The sequence below is a fragment of the Sceloporus occidentalis genome, unplaced genomic scaffold (genome assembly GCF_023333645.1).
Source record: "Sceloporus occidentalis isolate IW3139 unplaced genomic scaffold, rSceOcc1.0.p SCAF_4, whole genome shotgun sequence".
Classification (NCBI taxonomy): Eukaryota; Metazoa; Chordata; class Lepidosauria; order Squamata; family Phrynosomatidae; genus Sceloporus; species Sceloporus occidentalis.
Window position 1 is genome coordinate 9,077,823 of NW_028316984.1, and position 11,221 is coordinate 9,089,043.

Sequence of the window (11,221 nt, forward strand, 5' to 3'; positions counted from 1 at the left end):
CAAGAGATTATGGAAGTGGTGGTCCAGCATCCTCCTAGAGAGCCACACATTCTGTATTTCAATGAAGAACCAAGTTAGATGCAGAACTACGGTAATAGCATATGATTTCTCTATTTGGCTAGATGGTATGTTAGGCTGAGCTTTAGACTGCATACCCTCAGCTTATGTGGGATTTTGTATTTCTTTTTTGATAAACAAGTGTTTCCCAGGAGAAGTCTAGTCCCTTCTTAATTAACATGCTGATCCTTCTCCAGGCATTTTCTGTCTGCAGAACTTGTCCAGACACCTGCTATTTGTGTTTCCACTTCATGCTATAGCCCACAATCAGAAAAATGGGAGGTTCCAGGGAGATTCATACATTTCCCTTTTTCTCTAGTATAGAAAGTGGGAAGGAGCCATTGCAGAGTTCACAATCTGGGATGCTTCAGCAATTGCCCTCTGTGGACTGGGTGAGCAGATAAGGAATAAGTGGTACAGGCTGAAACCTTTGCTGCATTTGCAGAACATTGGGGAAATGTGTGAATTGCACACGTTCCATCAGTACACAGAATGAGCATAGCGTAGAAGTGGATTCATGGCAAGCATGACTCATGCTCTCATAACATGCTTGGTAACATTACTTTCAGAGTTATCATTATCAGCCCACATCATAAAATATCTTGATAAAATATTTTAAAAAGTCAAACCCATTATTTTTCATAAGCATAAAGAAACAACTATTCTTTTTATCATTTTGACATTCAATATATCATGAACCACTGTATGAAACATTCAATACACACATAATGCATCTCTCTTCTGGGGTAGGGGTGGGGGCAATGGGACAAACTCTTCTAAGGCTAAAGACCATCAACTAGTGTTAGCATATCTAACACCCCCATGATGTAAATGCAGTTTCATATTTTGATATCTAGAGTCAGGCATGTTTTAAGAGGTCACGATGACCTTTGAAACATTAGGAAGGTTTCCATGGGAAAAGCATGTTGACCCAGACATGTGGAGGATCTAGGTAATACCAAAATAAAGAACATATGGTTTTGCTGATTGTGCTGTCCCCCACCCAGTTTTCTACATATCTTCTTGCACTGGAGACAAATGCATCAAGTCATCCACCCTACATCCATCTTGGGGTTGTCCTTCAAAGTTGTTGTCTTTCCAGAATCCCATTGTCAATTCCCTGGAAAAACTGTTAAGTCTTTATTAGACTGCAGGATGGCACCAAGTACATTTCGAGGCTAGGAAATCAGATATAAATATCAGCTCCAGCTTTAGCCTGAAATGTGCACAAAGGGTCTTCTTCACTCACTGTGTCGCCTTAAACTCCGTCTGAGCCACTCCCCACTTCCCACTGATTCCTCTGCAGGAATATCACCCTCTTTACAACCCTAAGCCTCCACTATTTAATTCCTGTACCTCTATTTCAGTTAGCCTTGTATGGTGTCCCAAATTGAATTGTTACCTTGTGTTTGTGTGTTCTCTCACATATTCCTGAATAAAACCTATATTCATTAACTTGCATTCCTCCCACAGTTAGTACTGGTATACACAAGTGAAAATGATTCTCAAGGTTATCCGCCTCTTGCAGGCCCCCCTACTGAGTGAATAAATCCCCCCAAATTATGCAGACGTGTTTCTCACATTTGGGGAAATCGCAGAGGTCAGCATACCCAGAGTGAAATGGGTGAGCCTCACCCTAGGAAAACCACTTTCATGATCATGGTATCTCCCCTACCAAGTAAGGTATCACTGTTGTTGGGAACTCCAGGTCCCTCTCTACTTTTTGGGTAACACTAGGAATAGTTATTCTCGATTTTCCCACTTCTCAACATATGTCAAGGAATAGGCACCAGTAATTCTTTCCATAGTGTTGAAATATTCAGGTTTCTTTCTTTAACAAAGGACAGAAAATTCACCACAACATTTTAAAACTGTATTTTCACAGTTTTAAATTCACAGTTTTGCTCAGAACTGCACAACTTTCTGCAGAATGACTGCAGTTGTAGGTCTGCTGCTGCCATGACTGTTTCATTTTGCACAACGTTCTGAAAATGTGAGACAAGATAGCACAGGAATAGATGGATTAGATACCAGGAATTAATAAATAAAGGTGTATTGCACCTTTTGTTTTGGGACTCATTTTCTAGTCTTGCTTGATAGAAGCTGCAAGTCATGCAGCCAAAATCGCCATAAAATCCCTTTTACCCTGTAGTCTAAAGAACCTCCAATTGACTCTCTTGGCTTTGAGTCTGTACTCCGTTCTTTCTTGACCTGCCTGTCTACTCTCATTCCCCAATTCCTTCTCATCCCTGAAATTTTGCTTTATCCCCACCAAGAATGTTCCTCTGCTGCTGCCTACCCTCCTCCTCCACCACTCTTTCTTGACTGTTTTTATTTTTGCACAACTTGTTCCTTGAATTCTCTAGACTTTGAGTCAATGATCCCCTTCTTTTTTGACCTGTCTGCTTACTCTGATTCCCTGAGAGAGCAGAGCCATGGTGGGGATGAAGCAAACTGGAGGATAAAATAGTTGCAGCTTTCATAGTTAGGTTTCACAGGCTTAGCATTCAACAAATTTCTACCCCATTCTCCCCTTTTTAATGTTGAACCATTCAGATACTTATAAAAATTGCACAATTTTAGTCAGTATGAGTGAACAACTTTGCCTTGGAGAGTTGTGCTTAGAGAGCTGGGCGAGTTGACAAAGCTGTACTGTTTTGCTGTGCTGGGTGTGTGTGTGGGAGGGGGTGTGCAGGCCAGAACGGAGGTGACACCAAAGAAGGGGGGTGTCACCAGATTGGCTCTCCACCTCCCACGGGCACTGTTTTGGCCAACACGGTCACTCTTGAGCCGAGCGCAGGGCATTTGGGGACTTCCTATGCCTGGCACAGGGGCTTTTCGAGCCTACTGGGGGACACACAGGGCATTCCTTGGCATCCCCCCACCCTGGAAACCCTGCCAGAAATCCAGGGCTGGAAGCCCTGCCCCCAGAAGCCCCACCACCGCACCAAGTGTCACTAGATGAGGGGATGCTGCTGGATGCACTTAGAACAACAACAAAAACACACACACACACACACACTGTTTTTCTCCCCATCAGTGTTTCCCCAGTGGTCATGAACACCAAATTGTGACCACAGTCAGGAAATTGTTGAATACCCATTTCATTTCTACCTTCATCAAGTTGGTTCATCATGCCTAAAGTTAGATAGTAAATGAAAAAATTGTACCTATCCTCCAATCTTTTACCATGGACTTTCAGACTTCCAGTCAAATAAAAAGGCTATTCTCAGCATTCCCTGGGCTGTGCTCAAGAGCTACAGTGCTTCCTTAGCTGAGAACTATAACTTTGGAGGAAGTAGCATATCTAAGGCATGGTACAGACCTCCCCAAAAGGGAGGCCTGCTAGTGCCTGTTTTTCCTTGTGAAAGGTGGGTTCTTTTTGCCCCGCAGGGCGGATGTCGCGAGTGCACCAATGGGGCTATGCATCCGTCACGTCACAATGGCAGTGCCTGTATACATGGGGCATCATCATTGTTACAGCACTGTGCCATACTAGGGTTAGGGACCGTGCGGTTGCCCCGTGGTCCCTTAACTCTAGTACGGCATCAGCACAGCGCTTTAGCATCGTGTGTACCGCACCTCAGTGGGAGAAAGAAGGACTAGGCCTTCACTATATTCCTCCAGAGGTTTTGCCAGCCTGAAAGTTATCAATTGCTTGGTACAGACCTCCCAAAAAGGGAGGCCTGCCAGCACCTGTTTTTCCTTCGCAGGGAAGCTGCAGCCGCCAAACCACACGGCTTCCCTGTGGAGGGAAAAGAACTCGCAAAAAGTCACTGGTGCACTTGGTACTTAAGCACTGTGCTGCGCCGTGTGGGTGCCGTGCTTATGTAACAATGATGGCACCCATGTATACAGGGTGCCACCATTGTTACGCCCTCATTACATACAAGGGTTGTGGGGCGTGTGGGCACTCCACACCCAGGCAACCCTAGCATGTGATGAGGGTGTCACAAAAGGCCCATCTGTACCGGGCCAAAGGCTGATTTTGCTTCAATAATCTCAGTACTGTGTGAGAAAACAAAACAAAACAAAAGCAAGGCAGGAACTGCAAACTGATTGCCATAACACAAATGTATACTGAGGACCTGGAAGACCTTATTTTCCAAAACATGCACTATCTTAAGGATACCTATCAAACAACCCTTCTTTTGGTAAACTGAAACTGATGGAAGGACTTCTGAAAGCTCCCATGACAAGTTAAGACATTTACCAAAATGAAAGGAAGGAGTGGGTTGTTCAAGTTACTTATTTTAATTATTGGATAATTCATTAATTATTGTAATATGGAATTTTCATTTGGATAATGTGAATGTTGCTTTAATTTATATTTATAATTTTGGAAAATGATATTATGTAAATTCTATTATCATTTTTATCTTCCTTCTACATGCCATTAGCTTGTCCAGTGAATAGGTGATTAAATAATAGTTGACTTTTTTCATACTGTACATTAAACTGTACGTATATTTTGTCAGTACACCATATACTTGTTAGGGATGATGGAAGTTGCAGCTCTTCTCCTGGCTTTCACTCTCACCCCCCTGGTCAGCGGAAGAACAACCAGTTTGACCAGTAGCTCTGAGAATTGGCTGAAGATGTCTTCTTATCTTCTCTGGAGTCTGCTGGTTCTTGTTCAGCTCTCGAGACACCAGTCAACACAGTAGTCTTCTATAAAAGATCTACTTTTATTCTAATATATACACTATGCACAAAACAATTCACTACTCACAAAAACTCACACTACTATACTCCTCAATACCCACAAAAAATATTGCCATACATTATTGCTTATTTAGGCATTTGTCTCTCCATTCATTATACAGTTGCCACCTCCTGGGCGTGTACATACATTATGATTGACATATCATACTTGGCTCAATCTTTACCTCACATTGCATCATACATTGCTGTCCACTCAATGACTTTCAGGTGATGTCAATTTGCACCTTTTCACTTTGTCCTTGCCACATGTGTCCTTGGCTTTTAGGAACTTCTAATTACATTATATGCAACACCTATGTGCCATTTCAATAGCTTTTGCTGTGTCATGTTACTTTCAAATACATTCATATACATATTATATTTCTTGTGACTATATATCCCATGTTGCTTTTTCCTGACAATACTGTTACCAGCTGATGACATTTAAGGTTGGGGTATAAAAGAAGGGCCTTGTTACTACATTTTGCCCCAGAGTCTAGCTTCTCCACGATAAGCTAACATCATCAGGCTCTTTGACATTTATTGCTGTCTGACTGCAGACAAAACGGAGCCACTTTCAATATCTCCTAATGATGACTTTCTCACTAATGACCCATTTCTTTCATATTTATAGAAAGCACTGGATCGATGCAACAGCTGTACGATTCATGTTGTTATGTTGTGCCAGTGGGGAAAGCCCTTGCTTTTCAAGCTCCTCCAGCTCCTCCATAACAGACTGAGAATCTTCAGTCCTCTACTTGGACTGTAATGCTCATATTTCCTTAACAATTGACATGATGGGATCTGAAGTCCAAAGGAGCCAAAGATTCTCCACTTCTGCTGTACTAGGTGCTCACTGCTAATAAACAACTGAAGGTGACTCACACATGGCATGTGCATCATGTGGTGTCACTCCATGTGAACTGGATCCATCAAAAGGACTAGCCTGAAGAAAGAGGCTCCTCCCTCCATAACTGTCATCTTCCAGCCTGAGAGGGCAGGCCCAGCTTCATCAGGGCTAGCCTGAAGAAGAGCCCTCCCTACAGTCCACCTGCCTTGGTCCAGGCCTCAGAGGGAGAGAAGAACCACTGGACCTCATCCCCTTTCCCACCACCATTCCCTTCTCCTTTTGTGTCGTGTCTTTTAGATTGTAAGCCTGAGGGGCAGGGAACCGTCTAATTCAAAATAATAATTGTAAGCCGTTCTGATAGCCATTAGAGCTGAAGGGCGGGGTATAAATACCATCAATAATAAATAAATAAATAAAAATCATTATTATTATTCTCATTATTAATTTGTTTATATCCCACCTTCTTCCCAAGGCAGATTACAAGATATTAAAACAACTATAGAGCAAAATACATACAGAAACATCAGTAAATACACACACACACACTTAATCTATAGAATTAAAACTGTGTTACCCCAAGCTCTAGCCCTCTGCATCCCACCTCACTGCCAATATCAGATTGATATCAGACATGGGATGTTTAAAGCACATAGCTGCATGGGAGACCCAGTGTCGGGAATTGCCTTGCTGTAAGGTAGGCTCAGCATGGGGGCATTTGCATTGATAGTCCAACCATTTTCAATTTCTTTGCTCACTCTTCCCTACTGGAAATGCTTCTATGCCCCAAAAACCCACCAAGGGATATGTTTCGCTCTGTAAATGCCTGCCAAATGCACCTCCAATTTGGTCTTGTCTGAGATCAGACTGGCACTCTATCTAGATCCCACCTGACTCTATTATTATTATTATTATTATTATTATTACCTCACTTCCTCCCAAAATTGGGACTCAAAGTGGTTTACAGTCTAAAAACACAGTACGAACTGTATTGCATAGACTGGCCATGCCATGATCCTAAGGCAGCTGCTGAGCCATTTTCCATCTCGTGTCTGGAATCGGTACAGTATTGCCTTCTGGAAACCCCTTTAAGTTACTATCTGTTACCACCTTTATTGTTAGTTCTTGAATGTATGCATGAGTGGGTGTCTCATGTGAATGGTGATTTCCTTTACTTATAAATAACACTACATTAAACCTGCACTCTGGAGACCTGTTTCTTATAACTGTTATGCACAGGCTAGATCACCGCTTTAGTTGTCTGAGTCCTCTCAGCTGTTGTCATCTGAGCTAATAAAAAAACCCCTGTTTGAATATTAAGTGCGGGTGCCCTGTCAGGACCCTTGCATTTTGCATAACAACGGTTTAAAAATCTATTTAAAACAAAATATAAAAACCAACAAAATAGCACACAATTAAAAGCCCACTGTAGTTAGTTCCATAAAGCCTGCCAATAAAGGGTTTTACTTGCTGGTGGAAGGCAAGCAAAGAAGAAGCCATTCTAACATTTCTAGGGAGGGAGTTCCAAAGCCTTGGAACAGCCATTGAATATTTGCATAATGTGGTGATATCGTTCCACTTTAATTGTGCTATCAAAGTAGCATCTGGCCTACACTCCTTGCAAGGAATCAACAGCCCATTATTTACATTAGTGTACTACAGAATTATAGCACAATTATACCACTTAACTATCATGCTTCTGTCCCATAGACTCCTGGGCTTGGAGTTGCAGGGAGGAGCCTTTGTAATCCTCTCTGCCAGGGGGTTCCTCTGGTGCCTCTGACCAAACTACAAACCCCAGGATTCCAAAGGACACAGCCACGGCAGTTAGAACAGGGAGCAATAACTGGGTAGTGTGAAAGGGACCGCAGAGAGTCTCTGTCTGCATCTGCACTGCAGAATTAAAGCAGTTTAACACCAATTTAATTGCTATGGCTCAATGCTATGGAATTGTGGGATTTATAGCTCTGTTGCCAAAACAAACTACAGATCCCAAGGCTCCACAGGATGGAGCCATGACAGTTAAAACAGTGTCAAAGTGCATTAATTCTGCAGTGTGGCAGCAGTCTCTAGGCATATGTGCCACCATTTTGGGCTCCATGGCCAATGGATGCTGTTTTTGAGAAGTGGGAGCATATTGAGAGTGATGGGCTGCAGAGGTGCAGTGGAGGTTTATCTTCATTTCCAGGGCAAACACTGAGCTTCAGCACCATGGCATGGAATCGAACAAGAGAACAACTGAGAGAACAACTGGTAGCATGAGCTTTTGTGGAGGAAGTCGGCTCAAGTCTATGAAAGCTTATGCTACCAACTTTTTCCTTTCAATCAGTCCCATAGGTGCCACAACATTCCTTTGCATGCTGATTTTTCAGACTACCATGGCTATGTCTTTGGATTCTAATGATCAGTGTATCACAAAAAGGTAGGGGTTAATTCATGGAAGCTCGTGTAAAATCAGTTCAAGGCACCATAAGGTTTTCCCAAGGTTTGTTCAGAGGGGGTTTGCCATTGCCATCCTCTGAGGCTGAGAGAATGTGACTTGCCCAAGGTCGCCCAGTGGGTTTACATAGCCAAGCTGGAATTCGAACCCTGCTCTCCAGAGTGATAGCCCAACACTCTAACCATTACACCATGCTGGCTCAAAATAAAGTGCCCTCCCTTCTGCAGTCCTTATGCCCTGCAAGTGAGCACAGATGCTGAGCACTGGAGATCCTAGGGAGCTTTCAGCTACAGTAAACCTGGGTTTGGCGGCGGGGGGGGGGGGGGGGGTGATGAGCAGAAGAGTGTAGTCTGCAGCCAGGCAATTCATAGGCTTTTGGGGGAGCATTTGGGCCTGGCTAAGTCACACTCTCTCAGTCTCCTCAGGGGAAGGCAATGGCAAAGGAGCTGGGGATGTTTAGCCTGGAGAAGAGAAGGTTAAGAGGTGATAAGATAGCCTGTTTAAATATTTCAAGGGGTGTCACATTAAGGATGGAACAAGCTTGTTTTCTGTTGCTCCAAAAAATAGGACCCAGAGTAATGCATGCAAGCTACAAAAAAGGAGATTCTAGCGCAACATTAGGAGGAACTTACTGACAGTGAGAGCTGTTTGATAGTGGAACACAATCCCTTGGAGTGTAGAGTCTCCTTCTTTGGAGGTCTTTAAACAGCACCTGCACAAAAGTTGGATGGCCATCTGTCAGGGATGCTTTGTGATACCAAATTAGGAGGAGTAACTTATACCCCAGAGGAATGGATCAAAATTCAAAATGACCTTAATAGATTAGAAAGCTGGACCAAAACTAACAAAACAAATTTCAACAGGGAGAAAAGTAAGGAACTATGCTTAAGCAGAAAAAATGAAATGTATTGATATAGGATATATGGGGTACACATACCTTAACAACAGTACACATGAAAGGGGTCTAGGAGAACTAGTAGACCACAAGTTGAACATGAGTCAACAGTGTGATGCAGCAGCCAAAAAAAGCCAACGTGATTCTAGGCTGCATCAATAGAAGTATAGTGTGAGGGAAGTAATAGTACCAACCTATTCGGCTTTGGTCAGACCTCACCTGGAATATCATTGAGAAGGCAGAATTCTTAATTGGAAGAGCAATGCTCCCCCCCCACACACACACACACACTGCCATTTTCACCAATAAAACACAATACGGGTGGATGGCACACATCCCTCTGCCATCTGTCCCTCTCCTTTTCGGAAAGAATCGATTGTGATCAAATAACTCCTTTGCCTGTCCAGTCTGCTGTCCAGATGCTCACTGTGGATGGACAATTCCAAGGTCCCTGCTCTCCCTTTGTATTAGTCTTTTTCATTATTTGAACCCACTGCTCTTCTGATAGAGCAGGGGTGGACAAAGTGCAGTCCAAGCTGCCCCCAGGGCCATTTTTGTGGCCTGAATCCTGAATTTTAACTTGTTCTCTAATCTTGGCCTCCTTAGTCCTCTGATTCAGTTCGATCTTGGATCCCGATTCCCAATTCCTGGCTTCTAACATGGCCTGCTCTTGGTTGAAGTTTGTACTGCACCCACCAGGAATGCTGGACAAACTGAGTCATTTTGCTGCATCAGGCAAAGAACAAAATGGTACTCCTGAATCAGTTCTGTGTGTAAAAGCTGGATGGACTGGCACTTGATGAGAGAGCATCCTCCAGTACACCTGAGAAATTAGGATACTGTAGGAGGCTCAGGACTGTCCTTGTGGAGTACGCTGCCCTCCAACAGAGAGAAACATCAGGTATGCTCAGAATGAACAGCTTATGAGCAGCCACTGTTGTCTCCCAGTATCTGCTGTTTTGAGACAATGCCTCACTATGCCTCATGCTAGGGCTGGCCCTGTGGATGATAATAGAGACCAATAGTATTTTGTCTGTACAAAACTGCTGAGGACCCCCCCCCCCCACACACACACACACACTCCTGCTTCGATCTTCAGTTTGGGCTGTCATGGCCCACTTTATCAGCCAGCTTCCAACCAGCCAGACATCTTGACTTAAAAGCTTTTCTCCAGTTTCCCGGCATTGACACATGGACTGCTTTTCTGAATTGCTCTTCTTTCTTTCATTCTCTAGCTGAAAGGCTGCCGCCAGCCCTGGTTGCTGTTTGCCAAAACGGCATCATCTGCTCTAGCCCTCTGGTTTTATAGCTCAATCAATATTTTGGTTGCTTCAAGCAAAGCAGCTACTGTAAATTTTGCCTCGAGTGGTTGTGTGATAAGTATCCCCATCTAGTTAGCTACCGAAGCATCCGCTAATGAAATGGTTTGCTGAGTGCTTTTTAATTCAGAAGGTTTCTTTGGCAGCCTACTTGTAAGATGTTTATTTTAGCTGTTATCACAGCCTAGTCATCCACTGAAACACAATAGCTACAAATACCATTACACATGATTAATTCACTTTCTCTCCTCGGCACAAGTGGCTAAAAAAAAACATTCGAGGCCTGACTCCCCACCATTGTCTCCTCACATTGAGGAGCTGTTTACACCTGTACAAAAGCAAATGTGAAACGCAAACCTATTCATGCCACAGAGCTGCCTTGTTCTTCTCCTTTGTTCCACTACACACACAGACCACACAAGGGCAGAGGAGCAGAACAGGAAGCCGCTCCTCAGGGTGCAGGTCTCGCTCAGTGGCACTAGAGCAGATTGGACTCAGGGTTACTGCTATGCATCCTCAAAGCATTTTGGATCTGGGAAGAATAGCATAATCTTATCTAGGCCCACTTCCAGATGATATCTGTTTAAAAGGCAGGTTGTTGTTTTTTGGGGGGGTATAGCCATTTTTGCCAAAAAAATTAAAATAACAAAGACAAATAACATTTCTACCTTTCTGCAACATAGGGGCTATACAGACAGCCCCTAAGGGATGGCGCAGCGCTGCCCCTTTCCTAGCCAGGTTGGGGCTGCAGCAACCACATGCCGTGGCCCCAATCTGGCCTTTCTAGGGTGCGATAGCCACAGTGCCATGGCTATACGGTGCTTTTTCAGAAGAGCAACATGATGCCATGTGCCATGTGGAGTGGTGCACAACATCACGGTGCCCTGGGGAGCTGAGTCAGGGTGTGTATGATGTGGACGGGATGCCCCAACTTCGCCCCAAGGCCAGCCTTAATGACC

General features: G+C 43.8%; 1 pseudogene; it reads right to left on the reverse strand.

The window, feature by feature from the left end:
* Window positions 1–1,593: 1,593 nt before the first annotated feature.
* On the reverse strand, window positions 1,594–1,744 carry LOC149313486 (U1 spliceosomal RNA; annotated as a pseudogene).
* Window positions 1,745–11,221: the final 9,477 nt, after the last annotated feature.